The 7,949-nt window shown below is 40.3% G+C and overlaps 1 non-coding gene across 1 annotated transcript; it reads left to right on the forward strand.

Annotated features, from left to right (window-relative positions):
* Positions 1 to 700: 700 nt before the first annotated feature.
* Positions 701 to 804, forward strand: LOC112817905 (U6 spliceosomal RNA). Its single transcript, XR_003206492.1, has one exon. It is a non-coding gene; the product is annotated as a U6 spliceosomal RNA (small nuclear RNA).
* The last annotated feature ends 7,145 nt before the right edge of the window (positions 805 to 7,949 follow it).

Below are 7,949 nucleotides of genomic sequence, written 5' to 3' on the forward strand. Positions count from 1 at the left end.
TCCAATTTTCATTTTTTGAGAAGCCACCAAACTGTCTTGCAAAGCACTTTTTGCTTTTTGCATTTTACATTCTCACCAAAAGTGTACAAGTTTTCCAATTTCTCCACATCCAACCTAAGAGATTAAAAAAAAAAAATCGAGGGGCACCTGGGTGGCTCAGATGGTTCAGCATCTGCCTTTGGCTAGGTCATGATCCCAGGGATCTGGGTTTGAGTCCCACGTCAGGCTCACTGCTCAGTGCAGAGCCTGCTTCTCCCTCTCCTCTGCCATTCCCTCCGCTTGTGCTCTCTGGCAATGTCTCTCTGTCAAATAAATAAATAAAATCTTTAAAAAAAATTGAAATCTCTGTTAAACATCTTCAGTGAAAAGTTGCACGTCTTTGCTATCTGTCTCTAGTTGGGGTTAATCTAATTCTTTTTTTCTTTTTTGCTGCTACACTTAGTAAATTAGGAAAGGAAAATGAAACACAAGAACATAATACATATTGAGTAAAGATCCAATGTTGAGATAAGGTGTCAGTATGTTCTGTATGAATGGAGTTATTCTGACCATGATATGATCTATACAAGTGGTGGTCTAGGAATGGATCTCCCCTTAGTTGGCACTTAGAGTCAACTCCATGTAAACATTAAGTTGGGTGGGACAATGGAACAGTTTGGATAAAAGCGTGGAAAGGAAATAGATACTAAAACTGAGAAGAGTGCTCACTTTGACAGCACTTATACTAAAACTGGAGCAATACAGAAATTAGCATGGCCCCTGTGCAAGGATGACATGCACATTCATGAAGCATTCTATATTTTTGTATGGAATCACTGAATCACTACATTATACAACTGAAACCAATATAACACTGTATGCTAACTCACCGGAATTAAAATTAAATTAAATACTGAGAAAAGATCCAGTGGGGTGAGAATGATAAGGAGAATTATTTTTGCTATCTTTGTGTAATAAAGCATACATGCCCTTTGTGATGGCTTCTCCCAACAAAGTGACAGCCAAATCTACAAACGACCTTGCACTCACTCTTCCCCTCCCTTATCTTCCTCCCCCTTACCTTCTTTTTCCTTCAACAAATCAAGACATCCCTTTACTTTAGTCAGGCACAAAAGAATGACATCTTAAGATATTTTACTAAGAATCCAAGGTAAAATAAGAGGAAACAACACCTCATTCAAAAGGAGGCAAAAGGAAAGGGTTTTTTTCTGGAATAGAGATCTGAACTATCTAGAATTCAGTCTACTGTTGAACTCGACTTCTGGATTGGGACTGATTCCCAGCTGCAAAAGTTGTGCTCTTTCCCAAACTCTCCTATATCATTTCAGTGGTCTCCCCATCAATGCCCTTGATACCCTCCAAGTCCTCCTCTATAGTTATGTAGAACAAAGATCTACCAGTTTACATAAAAGGATGCTGTTAAAGATCTTTCACAGATACAGATCTCAGAACTTACAGACTCCATTGAAGAGTTCCTAACAAACCCTCTGTGACACTCAGACTCTCCCAGCTGCGTCACCCCTATTTTGCTGTGCTGTCCACGCCCAGCCCAGCACCTAGTCAGGGATAAGCACAACCTCATCTAATCAGAATTCAAGCATTTTTCCATTGAGCTGCAACCTTGGGATGCCCAAAAGAAAGTGCTTCATCCTTCTCACCCGTTATGGGGACCTAAAAGTGCAGTAAAGCAACGGCAACCAAGAAAATTGGGGAGGGAGAGCCACCACGGATTCACTGAAGAAATCTTTCTTAAGCACATTTACCAAGCTGGGCATTACAGTGAGCCCTGAGACAGAGTGAATGGATTTCTGACAAAAAAATATATATTTTTTTCCTTGGGAGAGATCAGGATGTAAGTATCCTGTATTGTTGAAGAGATTCACGTGTTATGGCTACAACCTGAAAGGAGTAAAATAACATTTTGCTGTGGAAAGTCATGCCTTGCTGTTCTTCATAGGGCCGTATCTGCTTTGGGCTGGTGGGGGTAAACTTCAGGATCTGTTCTAATGTTTGAATGGGTGTTCTGGTGAAGCCGCATGTTTCCCACAATGGAGCTATCATTCCTGAAATTTATGTGATTATCACCTGAGGGGCTGCGAAAATGAAGATTCCCTGTGGACATCCACAAATACATTTTACACAAGTTCCCCAGGCGATTTTGATGTTAAGTGATACTGTGTTAAGTAATACTGTGAGAATCTGTTGAAAAGCATTATTAAAAGACAAACTGAGGCATATTAAAAATGTTAAGAGTTTGAGCTAAAATCAATTCCCATCAGACAGTACCAAACCAGAAGTGGCTAGCAGCCCTCCACCCACAGGAGGTAGCGGCCAGACACTTACAAACATAGGAAGCAAAGCAAAAAAACTTTTATTGGCTATAGCTTAAGGTTGCCTTATAGGGGAAAGCCTATGGATATTTGTGATTGTTTGCCCTTATGTTCAATTCCTTAATTTTGAGGCATTGACAGACTTAGGTTTGGGGTTGTTTATGTAGGCTGCCAAGGCATTAGCACTACCTGTTTAATGACCTCCTTGTTTAAGTAATTTAATAGCATGAAGGACAAAACCTCAATCTGGAATATCCTAAGGATAGTTTTCACCTTAAGTATTAAGTATGTTAGGGACTTGCCAACTCCACTACCAGCTAAGGTGTGAATACAGCTCATGGCTCAGCAAGCTGACAGAGAGGGTTTGACTGAATGTTGACTACCACTCAGAGGCAGCAATTTTCTCTGCAGGATGATGGAAAGCAAGGGAAAGGTCCTAAGACAGTGGAGCTGGATCACTTGCTTCTAGATCTGATACACTGGATCTTTTGAGTCAGATGCCATTATTCTATGAGCAAATGATCTTCTAGAGTCCAACCCCACACGATCTAGTTACCTCTCCTACTGCTCCCCTGAGCCTCCTGAAGTATAAAATACTTCAATGTAGAGGTATGATAAGCACCAGGTAGGATTTACCAGAGAGGCATTTGGGTCATTTTTGGAGTCGGGGAGGGCAGAGAAGCTAGGGAACAGTAAGGACACTGGAATGTTGTGGGTCTCTAGGGGTAGCAGCTCCTGCTGATTTAATAGTGCATGAAGACACTGGATGTGGGCTGGAGCTGAGGTCCCCTGAGGTTTGCTAGGGCCTGGGGTTAGGGGAGCTTTCAAATGTATACCTATAGTCACTGGGTGGTACATAAACTCTATCACACACTAGAGGTGTCAAGCGAATGCCTTTTGGGTACCTAATTCCCAGCATATCAGCTAAATCTAAAAAACAAAACAAAAAAACTAGGCTTTCTGAAGACCAGTCCTCAACATCTAACAGCCCTTCTGTTATTTCATATTCAACAATTCTAAAATTAGACTCATTTTTCCCTTTTAATTCATTGCTGCTCAAACCAGTTAACCCAGTTAACCCTCCAGATTTCATTTATTTGACCATCAATTTTGCCCTGCTATAGAGGTCTGTCATAAGCACCAAGTAAGATACAAATTGTGAAACAATTCCAAAACACTGTGAGACTAAATGCCCACCGGGATACCTGTACATTTGTATTAACCAGAACATGCATTAATTACCAAAGATGCTCCCTGAAGCAATGGGCTAAAACCAGCAGATTTGGGGAAAATGATCCCCATTTGGAGCAGAAGGTATACACCTACACAAAACCAAGGCCAGGGATGAAGACACTGAAAACAGGATTTCCATAAAGGAAGCTGCCACACGAAAGGTCTTCCTTCAGTCACTGCAGGAAGGAGCCTTGGTCAACCACACACATAGTGAAAAAAGCACAGGAATGAATCTGCAGCTCTTGTGCAAGATGAGGTATGATCAATTCAGTGCATCTCATTAGCTGTACGCTGTGTCACCCTCCTGCTCCCACCTCAGGGCCATTATCACTGGACAAGGACTTGCTACCCTTTTCTTCCCACATTCATAACTAGTAAATCCCGTCGGGTTGTTTTTTTATTTTAAATTCTTATAATAAAATAATTTAAAGCTTACAGGAAAAGTTGCAAAATCAATAGTGCAAAATACCCATATATCCTTTACCCAGGTTCATTTATCATTAACGTTTTTACCTTCTTTTCTTCCCTCCTCCTCTGCCCTGCTTCCACCTCCCCTCTGTGTGTGTATATATATATATATGTGTGTGTGTGTGTGTATGTATATTTGTGTATGTACACACACAACAGTCCTTTATCCTTAAATATTTCAGTGTGTATTTCCTAAGAACAGAGATATTCTCTTACATCACAATATAGTTATCAATGCTAGTACTTTTAACATCAATACAATAATTTAATCTAGATCCATATTCCAATTGTGAAAACTGAAACAAGAATGTTTTTTAAAGCTGCACAACACTACATTGTATGGATGTGCCAGAGTTTTTTCAATTGCCTATCCTGGATATTTATGCAGCTTCCAATATTTTTGCGGTTAGTAAGAAGGCTGTAATGAGTAATGTTCTGCATATGTATTTTCATATTATCAGAGATGTCTCTTTAAAACCATCCATAATTTTGTAAGATACTGCTAAATTCTCCTCCGCATGAGGTTGCACTGTTTTGCATGCCATTAGCAACACATAAGAATTCCAGTTTCCCCACAAACTCATCGACAGCACATACTGTCAAGCTTGGGAATTTTGGCCAATCAGATGGGAAAAAAATCTCTCAGTATAGTTTTAATTGGAATTGAAGTGAAGGTCAGCATCTTTCAATATGCTTAATAGCCATTTTCATATCTTTTTTATGAAGTCAAGTTTGTCAGTTTTTCAATGGGATTGTTTCATTTGTTGTTTGTGGGTTTTTTTTTTTTTGCTTTTTTAAAAAAGTTCTCCACATATTAGAAATACTAGAATTTTGTGTTATGTGGCAATTTCTTTCTCCTAACCTGTCATTTGTCTTTGCTTATTGTTTTTGCCATTCAGAAGTTCTTAAAATTTTTATGTAGGAATGCATCAATCTTTTTTTTATGCCTCTGGATTCTCAGTCCTAGATTTAAAATCTTTCCCTGAACCCGTGTTTTAGAGGAATTCACATCCACGGTGTTTTCTGGTACTTGCATTCTTTCATTTTTCACATTTGGATTCCTGACTCATTTGGAGTTTATTCTTGAATGTGATGTGAGAAGTGGGTCATTTTTATCTTTCTCCAAATCACTGTCCAATTATCCCAAAGCAACTTTTTAAAAAAGGGAGGCTCAGTCCATTCAGCATCTGTCATCGGCTCGGGTCATAATCTCGGGGTCCTGGGATGGAGCACCAGCTTTGGGGCTCCCTGCTCAGCAGGGAGACTGCTTCTCCCTCTCCCTCTGCCCCTCCCCCTGCTCCTTCTCTCTCTCTCAAATAGATAAAATCATTAGCCATCAGGGAAATTCAAATCAAAACCACACTGAGATATCACCTTATACCAGTTAGAATAGCAAAAACTGACAAGGCAAGAAACAACAAATGTTGGAGAGGTTGTGGAGAAAGAGGAACCCTCTCACACTGTTGATGGGAATGCAAGTTGGTATAGACACTTTGGAAAACAGTGTGGAGGTTCCTCAAAAAGTTAAAGATAGAGTTACCCTATGACCCAGCAATGGCACTATTGGGTATTTACCCCAAAGATACAGATGTAGTGAAAAGAAGGGCCACATGCACCCCAATGTTCATAGCAGCAATGTCCATGATAGCCAAACTGTGGAAGGAGCCGAGATGCCCTTCAACAGACGAATGGATAAAGAAGATGTGGTCCATATATACAATGGAATATTACTCAGCCATCAGAAAGGATGAATACCCAACTTTTGCATCAACAAGAACGGAACTGGAGGAGATTATGCTAAATGAAATAAGTCAAGTAGAGAAAGTCACTTATCATATGGTTTCACTTATTTGCAGAACATAAGGAATAGCATGGAGGACATTAGGAGAAGGAAGGGAAAAATGAAAGGGGGAGAAATCAGAGGGGGAGATGAACCATGAGAGACGATGGACTCCAGGAAACAAACTGAGTAAAGGGGTGTGGGGGGATGGGTGAGCCCAGTGATGGGGATTAAGGAGGGCACATATTGCATGGAGCACTGGGTGTTATACACAAACAATGAATCATGGAACACATCAAAAACTAATGATGTACTGTACGGTGACTAACATAAATAAATAATCTTTTTTAAAAATAAAATAATTAATAAATAAATCTCTGCCCAGTGATCTGAGATTCCATCTTTAATACGCACTAGATTTCTGTATAGAGCTGGGGCTATTCTCAACCTTTTCTGTTATCCCATTGGTCTATTCATGCGCAAGTCCCACACTGTTTTACCTGCTGGGGTTTTTCCCCAACACTTATTTCCCATTCCTTCCATCAGTGCCTCAGTCCAGGCAGCAGGAACCCTTCGAAATAAAGGCTGGAAAAACCTCGTGAGTATTGAAGTACAGTTAATCAGGCTGCAGGTAACATTCATGCCATACATTTTGAAAAAGCAAATGTTAAAGTAATAACTCCCCAGGACAGACCTTGGGCAGAAAGTTATCTGGTTTTATCACCACCCAAAGGATAAGGATGGGTTTCTCTTACAAAGGTCATACCCCCTTGGCACTCTTCATTATCACATGCAGCCAGCCCTGAAAGTGCACAGTTGGGTGAAGAAATTGCAGACACCCAATCACACATGATGAGGGCTATAAGCAAAGTGACCAAATATCCCCGTTTGTCCTGGAGTCCCAGTTTACAATACTGTCCTGGCATAATTAATAGGACTTCCCCTCACTGTCAAAAGGAGCAGGAAATGTATGAGATGTGCTTGCAACATCTTGTCATACCAGAAAGCAAAGAAGCTATCAAAGATGATTTAGGGTTATGTCAAAAGGAATCAGGTGCCAAGTTGAAAAGGCTCCTACTGACCAAAGGTGAAATGATCTGAGCATCAATAAGAAGAACTGCAGCAGACTGGTTTAAATCCATGAAGGCACTTTGACTGAAAAAATTGATCAGTTACAGGAAGCAAAGCAACCAGATCGTTATTGTGAAAACAGGCAAAGAAGAGAACCAAGCATTTTCTTTTCTGTATGAACTGTATCTAAAAGTAATTATTAGTTAATGAGGGGAAATTTCTGATACAAGAATCCCAGTTAATAAACGAAGAATCATTTATAGAATTAATGAAATAAATAGATCTAGGCTCCTAACATCATATATAAACAATCAGACATGCCACCATCTCTTTAAATTTTTTATTGTTATGTTAATCACCATACATTACATCATTACTTTTTGATGTAGTGTTCTATGATTCATTGTTCGTGCAGAACACCCAGTGCTCCACGCAGAACGTGCCCTCTTTAACACCCATCACCAGGCTAACCCATCCCCCCATCCCTCCCCTCTAGAACCCTCAGTTTGTTTTTCAGAGTCCATCATCTCTCATGGTTCGTCTCCCCCTCCAATTTACCCCCCTTCATTCTTCCCCTCCTTTTTTTTTCTTAACATATATTGCATTACTTGTTTCAGAGGTACAGATCTGTGATTCAAGTCTTGCACAATTCACAGCGCTCACCATAGCACACACCCTCCCCAATGTCTATCACCCAGCTACCCCATCCCTCCCACCCCCCACCACTCCAACAACCCTCGCTTTGTTTCCTGAGATTAAGAATTCCTCATATCAGTGAGGTCATATGATACATGTCTTTCTCTGATTGACTTATTTCACTCAGCATAACACCCTCCAGTTCCATCCACGTTGTTGCAAATGGCAAGATCTCATTCCTTTTGATGGCTGCATAATATTCCATTCTGTATATATACCACGTCTTCTTTATCCATTCATCTGTCGATGGACATCTTGGCTCTTTCCACAGTTTGGCTATTGTGGACATTGCTGCTATAAACATTGGGGTGCACGTACCCCTTCGGATCCCTACATTTGTATCTTTGTGGTAAATACCCAGTAGCGCAATT

This window comes from Callorhinus ursinus, unplaced genomic scaffold (genome assembly GCF_003265705.2).
Source record: "Callorhinus ursinus isolate GAN/ISIS: 27379988/994484 unplaced genomic scaffold, GSC_fseal_2.0 scaffold1994, whole genome shotgun sequence".
Taxonomy (NCBI): Eukaryota; Metazoa; Chordata; class Mammalia; order Carnivora; family Otariidae; genus Callorhinus; species Callorhinus ursinus.